Source organism: Lampetra planeri, chromosome 7 (genome assembly GCF_965212315.1).
Source record: "Lampetra planeri chromosome 7, kcLamPlan1.2.h2, whole genome shotgun sequence".
Taxonomy (NCBI): domain Eukaryota; kingdom Metazoa; phylum Chordata; class Hyperoartia; order Petromyzontiformes; family Petromyzontidae; genus Lampetra; species Lampetra planeri.
This window is the reverse complement of record NC_136113.1, coordinates 608,389-623,804: the sequence shown is the minus strand read 5'-3', so window position 1 is coordinate 623,804 and position 15,416 is coordinate 608,389.

Sequence of the window (15,416 nt, the reverse complement as noted above, 5' to 3'; positions counted from 1 at the left end):
ACTTGGTTGGGCATGGCTAACACCATGGTCCAAGCGGTGGCGAGCAGAACTGTTAAAATTCCCCCCGGTGCGCAGATACTTGTGCCCTTGCGGCTGCAGAAGCAGCTCGACCAGGAAGCAACCGCGGGAGGGATCTTATTGGGATCCTCGAATAAAGCGGCCTGGGGTTTGACACTAGTGAGGGCTCAGACATTGGTGTCCAATGACCAGGAACCTTTTATTCAGGTCTTGAGCACGGGGTTGGACACATCTGTAATACAGGCAGGCACTGTTTTAACCCATGCATCGGCCGTGACTTTCGACAGAAACTTCTTGGTGAGGTTGGGGTCATGTCGGCTACGTAACAGGGGCAGAGGGGTGATGAAAAGTGGATGGACACACTCTGCTCCGAGAACCCTGATTTGTCAGACGGTCGGAGGGCTGAGTTGCGTACACTTTTATGGGAGTTTTCCAACGAATTTAGTAAGGGTAAATATGATATTGTCCATGCACAACTCTCTTACGTCACCACATCGATATGAGTGATGCCGCCCCCATTCGTCAGAATCCATACAGATTGAGCCCCAAAGAGAAGGGCCGTGTTCGTCAGGCGGTCGACGAGATGTTGGCCGCTGACGTTATTTCTCCATCTAACAGTTCTTGGGGAGCTCCCATAGTCCTTGTCACGAAACATGATGGGAGTTTGAGGTTTTGTGTTGACTTCTGCAAGTTAAATAAGATCTCTGTGGCTGACGCGTACCCACTCCCGTGGATGGACAACTCGTTGGATGCTCTGTTGGGGGCGCGGTTTTTTTCAACACTTTACTTGCTCTCGGGGTTCTAGCAGTTGCCTCTAGATTAGAGCTCTAAACTCAAAACTGTGCTTCGTACACCACAGGGGTTGTTTGAATTTAATCGGATCCTGATGGGTCTTCACTCAGCTCCAGCCACGTTCCAACGGCTGATGGAGCTGGTGTTGGCAGGGCTCCAATGACGTGATTGTTTTTGGCTGTACCTTCGATGAGCATTTGCAACGTTTACGAGCAGTTTTTCTTAAAATGCGGGCGGCAAACCTAAAATTAAAGCTGCAGAAATGTCATCCATTGCAAAGGTCTGCTCGGTACCTGGGGCACATTGTCAGCGAGTCGGGGACAGCGACTGATCCAGATAAGACTGCATGCGTGCACACATGGCCGACCCCCAAGTCAATGGGTCAAGTACGTAGTGTTATTGGGTTCGCTTCTTACAATCGCCGTTTCGTGCACGGGTTCGCCACTATCGTGAAACCTCTCCACGTTCTTACGGCCAAGGGTCAAAAGTTTCGATGGGGGAAGGAGGACGAGGAGGAGGAGGCTGTGTTTGTCACACTTCGGGACAGCCTGGTCAACGCGCCTCCCCTTCGATACCCCGATTTTTCATTGCCCTTTGTCCTGAACATGGAAGCCAGTAACACCAGAATTGGCGCCGTGTTATCCCAAGTTGTGAACGGGGTGGAGAGCGTGGTCGCGTATGGCAGCAGGGTATTATCCCCAGCCGAGCAGAGCTACTGCGTGACGTGCCGAGAATTGCTGGCTATCGTGGTCTTCGTGCAACAGTATCATCCGTACCTCTATGGCAGGAGCTTTGAGGTACGCATGGACCACGCGGCTCTCCAGTACGCGCTGCGTATCGAACAGCCATCCAGCCAGCACTCCCACTGGCTGGAAGTCCTTCAGGACTACTCGTTTAAAGTTTCCAACCGGAAGGGTGCTCGACACGTTAATGCTGATGCGCTGTCTCGATTGCCACCGAGTGACGGGTGTGCTTGTCTTACGGGTGTGGGGCGCTGCAAGCCAGCTCACACGGGACTATCTCCCTCTGTCGTGGCGTCAGCGGACGTTGCACCCCCCTATAACTCCGATGGTCCTCATGAATGTCATGCCACCATCGGGCTGACACATGCTGAGTGGAGACGCCTCCAGGCAGAGGATGTCTCTTTGTTAAAACTAAGGCGCCGGGTCGGGGATGCTAAAGGAGGGGAGGATCGACGTGGGTTGGCCCCTGTGATACTTAAAGGGGATGGTGGATTGTGGTGCTACAGTGTCATGGTGCCCACTGTCCTGAGCGGTAGAGTCATTTGAGCTGTGCACGAATGACTAATAGTGCTCGACTCGTAGCGCTCGACATCCTTGGCCCGTTCCCGGCCATGTCGCGAGGTAATAAATATTTATTGGTGGGTGTAGAATATTTTCTCGCTGGCCAATGGCCTGGCTGCTTCAAAACCAGTCGGCTACAGCTATTACTGAAACATTCCTTCACGGCTATGTGTTGGATAAGGGGGTTCTGGAACGCCTCCTTACTGACCAAGGGAATTTTTTTTCATCTAAATTGTTGAAGCAGGTGTGTGACCTGTTGGGTACAAAAAAGGTGCGTACATCGCCCTATCACCCCCAGACGGATGGAATGGTGTAACGGCTGCACAGGACCCTGACTTCTATGTTGAGTCAGCAGGTCAACGAAGCCCAGTCCGACTGGGACTTAACATTCCGTGGGTTCTCAGAGCCTACAGGATGGCCCCTCATGCTTCCACCGGGTTCTCGTCGTTTTTTTATGTATGGGAGGGAACACGATTCCCCAATCGATGTCCAACTAAACCCGGAGCCTACAAGGAAAAAGGTTGACATGCCTGGCTCCATGCGGGTGTCGGAAGCACGGGAGGCTTCCAGGCAGAATTCGGTCTCGCGGCAGTTGGCTAATGAAAGGCTAAGGGGGCTCCGGGTGTCGGGGAATAAATGGGCACCATGTGACAGGACTTGGCTGCACTGTCCACAGGTACCGGTGGGTATGTCCCTCAAACTTTATAAACCTTGGCGAGGTCCGGTCGACATAGTAGTGGCTAAGAGGCCACAGTGTGTACAGATACAGTTTGGTCGCCAGCGGTGGTTTGTGCACCCGTCGTGACTCAAGCCATTTGTACCGTCTTGCAAGTTCCCTTCTCGCAAGACGGTACAAGGGCCGGGTGTCGGGTGTGTCCGATGAGCTAGGGCGTGCGTCCGATGAGGTCGTGCCTCAGGGGAGTTCTGTCATTCCACCCACAGGATCGAAACGCCTGACATCTTCGACGTCGCTAGCTGCGCCGACTCCGGGCGGATTTCGGGGTGCGAAGCATCCATTGCCCGCCCATTCTCCGCCCATCGTTATAAATCCTCGGGAGGGGCCGCGCCCGTTAGGGCATCTTCAAGTTTCCCCGGGGCCCTCAAGGGAGCTCAGGCCCACCTCACCTGGAGGCCCGGTGACAAGGACTCGTTCAATGACTGCCCAGTTTGAATGATTCTCCTACAGCATGCCATTCCTTTCTACTCCGTCTGCTGGTGGTCACATGCGCGAGTCAGTTGGGTCATTGGCTGAACCTGGCTCTTCTTGTGCTCGCATGTGCTGACACGCACACGGGAGTGGCTTGGTGCTGTTAGGGGTAGGGGAAACTGACCATTGTACATTGCTCGCATTTTTCTTCTTTCCTCTCTTCCCTCGTCCTCTCCCTTTCTCGGGAATTGTACGTAGTGTGTATAATGTTTCATGTATCTATTGCGTCGTCGCCGTTCTACCTTTTGCGATACTTTTGTTTTTTGAGACACTCTCCTGCATTTATTTTACGGGAGTTATCAGCTGGGACGGCTGTGTTTTACAAAGGGGGGGGGGGGGGTGATATAGTGGCGTGTATGCTGTCTCTGTGGTGTAGCGCCAGTACCGAGAGAAGAGAGGTATTGTCGATTTGGAGTCTCTCTTTAGCAACGGGATGAGTACAGAAAGGAAGGGCCCCTAGGGGGCATAGTTCGGGTGACAGCGAGAGAGAGGTCGGGTGAGGACATGGTAGTCTGGGTGAACCAGAGAAGGCACGTGACCAGATGAGGTAGTAACGAGGGCCAAGGAGGAGGTGAGAGGGACACGTGTTGGGGGGCCAGTGTCTCCGAGAAGGATCTGGAAGTGGGCGTGGCCAAGGGCGGAGCCTGGCCACGCCGCAGCCCATAAAGTCCGAGTCCCGAGAGCGATCTTGGCTGTTCATCTCTGGGCAGGGTGTTAGCTGACCTGGTCCGAGTTTATAGTTATCCCGTTGAGTGGTTACGTAGCTAATTGTGGTGGTCACCACCCTAAGTCATTATCCCTTCGAGTGGTTATGTAGTTACGTGTGGTGGTTACCACCCTATATCGTTATCCGGTCAAGTGGTTATACGGTTACCCCATTGTATTCAGAATAAAAGTGTTGCCTGCAAGTTCGAGTGCGTGCCTCTGTGGAACCCACTACATGTGTATTGACCGTAATTGCGGTGCTTTGCATATGTAGTGGTGGTATTGACGTGCGCCGACTGTGACAGTGATGGATCACGGGGCGGCGCGGGGTGCGGGGTTGGGCACGCGTTGTGGGCGTGGTGTGGACGCGCGCGCCGGGAGTGACAGATGACGGGGCGGCGCGGAGTGAGTGGTGAGGCACGATGAGATGTGGGAAAAGAGGATCGTAGCCAGCGCCCGGCGATTGGTCGAATAAGTGGGTGCTCGCAGCGACGTCCGCAGGTGGGGTATAAAGGGGGACGCGCGAGAGCACTCGGGGAGAGTTACCCAGTTGAAGACCCGAAGACGGAGCTGAAGACTTAGTCGCCGAGTAGCTAAGTGGATATTGGTCATCCGAGTAGCTCAGTGGCGTTAGTCGCCGAGTAGCTAAGTGGATGTTGGTCATCCGAGTAGCTCAGTGGCGTTAGTCGCCGAGTAGCTAAGTGGATGTTGGTCATCCGAGTAGCTCAGTGGGCGTTAGTCGCCAAGTAGCTAAGTGGGTGGTTGTCACCCGAGTACTAAGTGGATGTTGGTCATCCGAGTAGCTCAGTGGCGTTAGTCGCCGAGTAGCTAAGTGGATGTTGGTCATCCGAGTAGCTCAGTGGGCGTTAGTCGCCAAGTAGCTAAGTGGGTGTTTGTCACCCGAGTACTAAGTGGATGTTGGTCATCCGAGTAGCTCAGTGGGCGTTAGTCGCCAAGTAGCTAAGTGGGTGTTTGTCACCCGAGATACAAAGTAGGTGTTAGTCACCTGTAAACGAGTTTGATAAAATAAAGAGTGTGTTACCCGTGAAGTCGTCTCCCGCCGAGTTACTACATTACAACTGGCGTCAGAAGTAAACCTGTCTTCAAGAAGTATGGACACAAGGAAGACTACCCGTACCCACGAGCGAGGTCGGGATGACGACGGCGTACCGGGGACACCGACCTCGGGAGTAGAGGACGAGGAGTTGCCGCCGATGCAGCACTTCGCGGTGATGGCCGACGCTCCGCTTGCCTCCGACACCAGCCTCCAGGACGCGCACTCCCGGTTGGCGGAGTTGCTACTCGCCGCCGCCGCTGTCTTGGCCGACATCTCCGTTCCGGCGAGCGGAAAAAACGGCTGCGGGGGTCGTGGAGGAAGCGACGTTGGAGGATTCCCGCCAAAAGGCGCTTCGCGCCAAAAGTCTGGAAGTTGCCGCCGTTTTTGGGGGGCCGCCACCGATTGGCGGGAAAGACGGACGCCACGTGGCCGGACACCTCCGCGCAGCGCAGCCCACGTCATCAGCGCGCGCCGGAGCCCTCCATTTTGCGCCTGACAACCGAGCCGACATTTTACACAACTCCAGCGGAGCGCGGGAAAATCTCTCCGACGTCGACGACGATCGGGTCCTCCAGCAAAGATTGCCCGCGCTGTCGGCGTTCAAGGCGGATGGGGGCGACTGGGGAGCCTTCCAACGAAGGTTCCTCGCTCATCAGGAGATGTCGGGGTGGTCCGACACCACTGCCCTGCGTGCGTTGCCAGCGATGCTTGACGACGACGCGCTTGCAGCCTTCACATCTGCTGCAAGGTCGTCCCGCTCTACGCTCCAGGCCGCACTACACCTGATGGCGAAGGTGTTCGGGCCGCCCTCCACGTGTCGCCACCAGTTCTACGATCGGCGGAAGGTGGCTGGGGAAACGACGCTAGCCTACCGCACGGCACTACTCGCCTTGGCGGACGCAGCTTTTCCCCGCATGGATAAGGAGGGGAAGGACGCCATGGTGACGGAGCAGCTGCTGGTGTTGGCCCACGAGTTGGGGGTCCCCATCAACGTGGCAGACGAGATGGAGATCTGCTCCCTGGCGATCGCCACGAGCATTCACGCGTACGAGGTCCTCAAACGCAAGCCGGGGGTCGTCTGCAAATGGCCGGGGAACGCGGCACTGGCCGCCACGATCGCCGAACCTCAGCCAGCTGCGGTGCAGGAGCAGGCCTTCGCTGCATCGCGTCCGGGGGAGTGGAGAACGGGAGGTCGTTCGCCCACACGTTCGCCCCGCAAGCTGGAGCAACCGAAACCTACGACGTCCGTCGTCTGCTACAACTGCGGCCTTCGGGGTCACGTCGCAGCCGGGTGCCGGGCCCCGCGTCAGCGCGCCGCAGGACCACGTCGGGACGACGACCAGGGCCACAAGTCATCCCAACAAAACCCGGTGCCTCGGGCTTGACGGCTGCTGACCGTCGAGAGCCTGAACCCCGGGGCACGCACGAGTCCTCGATGCCTGGCCGATGTCTTCCTGAACCGCCGGCACCACCGGACGTTCAACCGCGTCTGGTGCCGTACGACGGACCGGCAAGGCGGACTCGGGCTAGGTCTCAACAATTTTCATGAAGACGTTTTTTGCTCTACACCGAGCTCGCCCGGTGTTCCCCTCTGCCGGGGTAATGTCCCGTTGTAGGGACGCTCGGAAGAAAAGGGGACACTGCACGAGTCGAAAAAAAAAAAAATTCCATTTATTTTCTTTTTTTTGCATACACATTGCTATTGTCACTCGCCGGTTTGTATATATTGTTCTATTGTCGCGGTGGCATTGGTTGAGGGTTGCGGATGGTAGTGTTCGCGTCGTGTTGTGTTGTTAGCTTAGTTGTTGTTCTTGTTGTTGTGTTGTGTTACGGGGCACACAGGGGGGGTTTGTATATTTTTATAGCAGCCGGGGCGGCTGCGAGCTATGTGGTAGGGGGTGATGTAGTGGTGGTATTGACGTGCGCCGACTGTGACAGTGATGGATCACGGGGCGGCGCGGGGTGCGGGGTTGGGCACGCGTTGTGGGCGTGGTGTGGACGCGCGCGCCGGGAGTGACAGATGACGGGGCGGCGCGGAGTGAGTGGTGAGGCACGATGAGATGTGGGAAAAGAGGATCGTAGCCAGCGCCCGGCGATTGGTCGAATAAGTGGGTGCTCGCAGCGACGTCCGCAGGTGGGGTATAAAGGGGGACGCGCGAGAGCACTCGGGGAGAGTTACCCAGTTGAAGACCCGAAGACGGAGCTGAAGACTTAGTCGCCGAGTAGCTAAGTGGATGTTGGTCATCCGAGTAGCTCAGTGGCGTTAGTCGCCGAGTAGCTAAGTGGATGTTGGTCATCCGAGTAGCTCAGTGGCGTTAGTCGCCGAGTAGCTAAGTGGATGTTGGTCATCCGAGTAGCTCAGTGGGCGTTAGTCGCCAAGTAGCTAAGTGGGTGGTTGTCACCCGAGTACTAAGTGGATGTTGGTCATCCGAGTAGCTCAGTGGCGTTAGTCGCCGAGTAGCTAAGTGGATGTTGGTCATCCGAGTAGCTCAGTGGGCGTTAGTCGCCAAGTAGCTAAGTGGGTGTTTGTCACCCGAGTACTAAGTGGATGTTGGTCATCCGAGTAGCTCAGTGGGCGTTAGTCGCCAAGTAGCTAAGTGGGTGTTTGTCACCCGAGATACAAAGTAGGTGTTAGTCACCTGTAAACGAGTTTGATAAAATAAAGAGTGTGTTACCCGTGAAGTCGTCTCCCGCCGAGTTACTACATTACACATACGTAAACGTGGGTTGGTAACACGTGTTGTTTTAACGGGGTGACAAGTTTTTTCCACGAGATGCCTGGGAAAAAAAGTTCAAGATGCGAAGTCGACCAGAAGAAATGAGACACGGGGCTGCAGATGCTATTGTATTGAAGCAATGCAATCGGCACTTATTATTTATTTATACAGGAGGATAAAGTCCACAGGACAAACCTCAAGACCCTTCCAGCTTTTCGCGGCAGTATGCACAAAACGAAAGAAATAGTTTGGTGAAAATAAATTGAAGGTTGAGAGAAATTGCAAGTTTACAGTGAAGGGAAGGTATTATAAATGGAAATGAAAGCAGAAAGGTAACTTTTTAAGTTGTCATGAAATATCATTTAACACACAATGGGAAAATGGATTTGAATTAGTTGATTTTTTTGCATGCTTAAATAAGCCTTCCCAGCTGTTTGGATTGTCGGGCATTTTATTTACTTTTATTATTATTTGCATAACAAAACAATCAACAAACCAATTTACACATGTAAACATAATTTTTTTGCAGAATAGACAATATATACTCAGCAGTTATACATACTGTATGATAAAATATCTGAGCATTTTTTCTGACGTTCCATGGTGGCAACATAAAACAATAATGCAGCAAACTTTAAGCGAGCAGATCTTGAGTTATCTAAATACTGTAAATATTTGTTTAGTAATTTACAATTACAAGATGTATGCCTTTATTTGAGTCAATATTTTCTCTCGGAAAAATATTTTTCAAAACGTGATTGAATATTTGCATTTCTTAATATTACCACTACCATCATAATATCACCATTAATTATCTACATCAAACCAGTTGCAGAGAAGCTGCAGTGCATTAACGGAAGACTCTCAGGAGGGGTGGAGGGATGGTCTGAGGTGGGGGGGGGGAGCTTTTCCGACAAACACCCAAAGTGGGTGATGGATTCCAATGAGTCGTGACTGCTCGAACAAGGCTGACAAACAAGGAGTCGTGTGTTATATCACCTTGAAGGTATTGCTCGTCTGTGCAGAGACTGGTTGCAGAGGGTTTATGTGAGGATGCTGCCTTGTTTAGGAGACTCGTGTTTTGCTGAGTGGTGTTATAGGGATTAAATGATTGGTTGAGAATGGTACAATTTCGACCAATTCTAAGGAACAGATTTAACCATAATAAAGGGGATGTTTTGGGGTTAAATCGCGTAAATATAGATGTGTCGTTAACTCACCACCACCCGGAACAGCTAATTAGTAAGGTTTGTCATGTAAACAAAACGTGCCAATTGCTATTTCAGCACACCCGGTGTGTTGGAGAGTAAACCCACGACATTTACCATTTGAGCACTGTGACGTTTCTCTGGTGATTACCACCAGCTTCAGAGAGAAACAAAATTATTAAATGAAGCTGCCTATTTAAATGGACATTGAAGATTGCGGAAAATTATAAAAAAAATAGTTGGCCATGAATGCCAGTGTCATGGTCCAAATTTTGCAAATATAATTTAGCTACAGTCCTCAAATGACCTAATTTGGAAAAACCCCACTTCTCCAACCCCCCCCCCCCCCCTCTTGGCAGACTAATTCCCATGTGCAGTCCGATATTGTGAAGATCTCGTACCGCACACAGGGGGTTCCCTTGGATAGACTGTAGCAGGGCATTGGAGATGAGATGTGGTTGAGATGAGATGTGACGTTAGGTGTTTTTAACTGATGTGGTATTTAAACGCCTTATAAATTTAAAAAAAAACGGACAAATTAATCTTGAAGCACGAGAATGACGTTGTGATCAGGACAAAGTGTTACAAAGGATTCAAATGCCAAACAAAAGCGAGAGTACAGATACCTGCAAAACCCGTCAGGAAAACCATGAGAAGGGAAAACTAGAAAATACAAAACTACGACTGAAGATGTCATTACCAGTTGGGAGCATGGACGCAGCAAAGAAGTTGTTGATTGGAAAAATCTCAAATCGTAGAGCTGGGCCCAGGGTACTTTGATGTCAAAGCAATGCCCTTCAGCTGCCAGGTGTAAAACGCTCCTGAGTCAAGCTCAGGTCTCATAATGCGGAGCTTGACATGCCGAGAGCGGATCTCCAAGTCTCTCTTCGGACTCCCGAGTCCGACCCTACCCTCTTTTTACTCTTGCAGGCCCACCGTACCCAGCCACAACCCAGTTTTTGCTCCCCATAGACTCTGGATAACTCATTATAGACTAGATAATTCACTTGCGATAATTCACTATAGACTGGATAATTAACTCTGGATAATTCATGATAGACCTCTCCCCTATAAACCCCCGCTCACACAACTGACCAGTAGTGACACAATAACCACAGGACCAATTCAGCGCAATATTGTATACTGATTACATTCATTATAAATACATAAGTACATTATTTTCAACAGTTTATTGATAGTGTAAAGACTAATTCTTAAAAATAAGCACGCTCTTTTGTCCAGCAATACATGCACATGGACGCATGAATTATATATAGGTTTTTTTACACTGTATAGCCAGGGATTTGCTTACACTATAACAAAGTAAAATGGGTATTGATTCTACCTTCACGATGGTGTAAATGACTCGTGTGTCTTATTTTCACGAATACTGTACAAAATACCAGCGGCTGCACGTAAAAAAACACGACCCCGTTACCATAGGCTGATGCATTAATTTATAATTATTCTAATAATCGGCTTGCAGCGGTCTGGCCATAGAATATTTCACTGGTTATTTAAGACAGTCGAGAATTTTCAGATTAGGTTAATTACATATTTCAAGTCGGTAACATAATATATGATTGATAAATTACAATAGATAGGCCTGGCCAGTTACATAAAATATGCATGATCAATTACATTAAATCTTGGGCACTGGGTTCCAACCATTTCTGTTCCAGCAATTGAGAGTCACTTATTAATTGGGAATTCACACCACAGCTGTCCAAGACCATGTAATTTGGATTTGCATGGCATCGAAATGCAACTGCATTCAAGAATGTGTACTTTGGAGAGAGAAACGGTCATAGGCAAAGTGAAAAAAACGAATACCTCTTTAGAAATATCATATTGCTTACAAATGCTGTCACATGGTCTCCTGAATATACCGTATAGTGCAATATAAATGTTGCCCATTATAATTTCCTGCAGAAATGGATCAGGTTGCTGCAGAAACTCGGTAATTGGTTCTGTTCAGTGGCTCAATAGCAAAAAAACAGCCACGAACAACATAAAATATATTTACGTGTAATCATCCATGTGTAATACATATCATAAGCATATATTTGTATGCAGTGCCGGATTAAGCTAGTGCAGGGCCTGTAAAGGGGCCCTAAAATAAAATAAAAACACAAATATTTAAAAACATTTTTTACTTGCAAAGTAAAGTATTTGTATTTTTTCATTTGCTATACCGCCAGATCATATGATAAATCGCTAACCTTAAACACCCAGTCGTTCATAAAAGTTGAAGGCAGTATAGGACTATAGTAATAGATCAAGTGCAGAATCACTGAAGCGGAATTGACAGCTTGAAAGCATTTCGCGTGGGGCCTGTAGCATATGTACAGTGAGGGAAAAAAGTATTTGATCCCCTGCTGATTTTGTACGTTTGCCCACTGACAAAGAAATGATCAGTCTATAATTTTAATGGTAGGTTTATTTGAACAGTGAGAGACAAAATAACAACAACAAAATCCATAAAAACGCATGTCAAAAATGTTATAAATTGATTTTCATTTTAATGAGGGAAATAAGTATTTGACCCCCTTTCAATCTGAAAGATTTCTGTTTCCCAGGTGTATGTTATACAGGTAACGAGCTGAGATTAGGAGCACACTCTTAAAGGGAGTGCTCCTAATCTCAGCTTGTTACCTGTGAAGTATTGGAAAATGACGGCAGGAAACTCCTTGACGGGAACACACTTCTTTTATTAAATCTTGACTTGTAACGATACAACGCGTGGCCTCTCTTCTTCACAATGCGGTCACCATACAACGGTACAACTCGTGACCTCTTCTCTCCGCCCTACGCTTCTCTTGACTCCCGTAGATTCTGTGCTGCTGGCTCTCTGTGCCTCGTGTAGACTCCGCGCCTCGGCTACACTCTTCTCTCGTCGCGTGTAGACTTTGCATCTCTCTCTGGCTACACCGTATGCATACTCGGCTCGCGTAGACCTTTCTCTCTCTCTGGCTACACCGTATGCATACTCGGCTCGTGTAGACCTTTCTCTCTCTCTGGCTACACACTATACATCGCTCAGCTCGTGTAGACCTTTCTCTCTCTCTGGCTACACACTATACATCGCTCAGCTCGTGTAGACCTTTCTCTCTCTCTGGCTACACACTATACATTACTCAGCTCGTGTAGACCGTTCTCTCTCTCTGGCTACACACTTATACCTTACTCTCCTCTACTCTCCATTACTCTCCTCTCCTCTCCATTACTCTCCTCTCCGGGCTCTATCTCTGCACCTTCGTCTTCATTCTTAGATGGTCCCACTTCTGCCCTCTACTCCTCTGTGCATCACCTTATATATCTCTTCCTCCCGGGAGACGGAGCGGATGCGGACCTCAACGTCGGCACCGCTCCTCAGTTACCCAATCACCACGCGCTATCTTTACGATCCGTTTCCGCCCAGCGCGTGTTTCCACTCCCCGACCAATCACACCGCGCTGCCACCCGATCACTCCCTCTCAGCGCGTCACCGGCACACAGCCAATCAGCAGCACTACCCCCACCCGCGCACTGACGCCTGCTCCTCCCCGTCAGCGCGCGTCACCACACACACACCCGTACATACGCGCTGGCACACGACGTATACACCCAGCGCGTATCACCACTACATCACCCCCTCCCACATAGCTCGCAGCCGGCCCGGCTGCTAACAACAACCAACCGCAACGATAAGACGACAACCAACAAAAAAAAACCCTGTAACCCCCCCCAGTGTGCCCCGTAACATAACAACAACAACAACAAGAACTATGTACAGATTGACAATGAACACGAAAAGTCAACAATAACACAATACAAGCAAATTCCAAAAACGAACGCGCCCCAGGTCCCTGCGACTACACGCAGTGACGAGGCGCTCCAACTGCCCCGACTCCTCACGAGGCAGGTCATGCAAAGTAGCACGACCTGGCGCGAGTCCGTCTGGCTGGTCCGTCGTATGGGGCGGGACACTGACGACCGTCCGGCGGTTCCGGCTGCTCCAGACGGCGCGGAACGGGCCTGAAAGGGCCGGCCCCGCCGCGGAGATCCGGCCGCCGGTGATCGGCAGCTGTCAGTTCCGAGACACCTGGGAGCAGATCAGGCGAAAATACGTGTGGATCAGGCAGAGACATTTCCCCCTCTGGGTCGCCGGTCACGTCACACGCCCGGCCATCACTACACAAGGGGAGGCCATATGGAGGCGAGAACGGTTTCAGTCGAGAGGGGTGAACGTACCAACGGCGCTTTCCCCACTTTATCTGAACGCACTGGGGCCGTGCAACGCGCACGACCTCCACGGGTCCCCTCCACGGTCTCAACAATGTAGGCGACGTAGCCAAGGGTGCCTGAGGGCAATGCAGCCAGGCCCTGTCACCTGGTTTCCACTCGTGCATGGACACCTTCCGTGCCCGCAACCGTTCATTAGCAATTTGGCGAGCCCGCGAATTAAGCCGTGCGGCCTCCCTCGCCTCTGTCAGCTTGTGAATATTAAACTTAATATGTTCTGCCAATTTAGAATTAGTTCGTGGAGCGGACAGGCCAAGTTGCGTTTCCATTGGCGGGTCAGCTTCCCGACCGTACATCAAATAGAATGGGGAAAACCCCGTAGCTGCATGGGGGGCCATTCTATACGCGGCAAGGACTCCCGGGACCTGCAGGTCCCAATCTACATGTGCCTCGCACACCTGCTGGCACAGCATGGAAGTCAAAGTTTTGTGGAGTCTCTCCACCATCCCGTCTGTCTGCGGGTGGTACGGGGAGGTACGCACCTTCTTGGTACCCAACAGATCGCACACCTCTTGCAACAATTTACTCGAAAATTTTTTACCTTGGTCGGTCAGCAGGCGTTCGGGAGCCCCCTTGTCCAGGACATAGCCCTGGACGAAGGCGTCCGTCACAGCCGCTGCCGACTGGTTAGCGAGAGGCCACGCCATAGGCCATCGGGTAAAGTATTCGACCCCCACTAACAAATATTTATTCCCCCTCGGCGTGACTGGGAAGGGCCCCAAAATATCGAGTGCAACGAGCTCGTTGGTACGCGAGACCTGAATAGATTGCAGTGGTGGATTAGCTGCCACGGGCGGTGGTTTACGCCTGGCGCACTCAACGCACCCCTTCAGAATATTTACCACATCACTTCCCATTCCCGGCCAGTAATAGTCACGCTGAAGCAGGGCAAGCGTCTTGTTAACTCCCAAGTGCAAGAGGCGTTCGTGTGCCGCCAAGACAACCCTCCCCCTCACAGCGGAAGGCACCACAAGTGCGTTCCGCCGGGACAAACTGTCCCATCTCAATAACATGCCCTGCTCAAGTACATAGGAGCCGGTACGCTCCTGGTCCCCCTCGGGACCCCCAACCTTGCGGCGCAATGCTAGCAGCGAGCTGTCCGCCATCTGGAGACGGCCCCATTCGCTGAGCGACAACGAGAGCAGCGAGTCCCGACCCTGAGAGGCAGTGGAATCATCCACGATCGGTGCGCCCGCTGTCGCAGCCAGTGCCCCCATCTCCCCCGCAAGCGTCGGTTTACAGCGCGCCGATCCCGACAAACACGCGCATTCATCACAAGGCAACAACCGCGACAAGCAATCGGCATTTGTGTGTCGCAACCCCTTACGGTACGTAGTCGTAAACTGATAGTCCTGGAGGACTTCCAACCAACGCGACAACTGGCCCGAGGGTTGGGCGACCCTCAATGAATACTGTAGCGCCGCGTGGTCCGTTCGGACCGTAAAGTGACGACCATAGAGATATGGCCTAAACTGCTGCACAAAAAAAACAATGGCAAGCAGCTCGCGACGGGTGACGCAGTAGCGCTGCTCCGCCGGAGACAACACCCTACTACCGTAGGCGACAACTCTTTCGACACCCCCAACGACTTGGGATAGCACCCCCCCAATGCCCGTGTTGCTAGCATCCGTGTCCAGCAAAAAGGGACTCGCAAAATCGGGATAACACAAGGGTGGGGCACCCACCAAGGCGTCCCGGAGGGAGCGAAACGCGGCCTCCTCCTCCGGTCCCCATTTGAACTTCACTCCCTTCGCCGTTAGAGCGTGCAAGGGTTTTGCAATAGTGGCGAAGTGCTCAACGAACCGCCGATAATAAGAAGCAAACCCGATGAAACTACGCACGTCGGAAACGGACGTAGGTGTCGGCCACGAACCGACACAATCCGTCTTCGCGGGATCGGTGGAGATCCCCGAAGAATCGACAATGTGACCCAAGTATCTAACCGACCTACGAAGGAGGTGACATTTGGCCGGTTTAAATTTCAACTTAGCCGATCGCATTCACAAGAACACCCCTCTCAATCGCTGGAGGTGTTCTTCAAACGTTTTACTGAAAACAATGACATCGTCCATATAAATCAAGCATGTATCCCACTGCAAGCCCGACAAAACCAACTCCATAAGT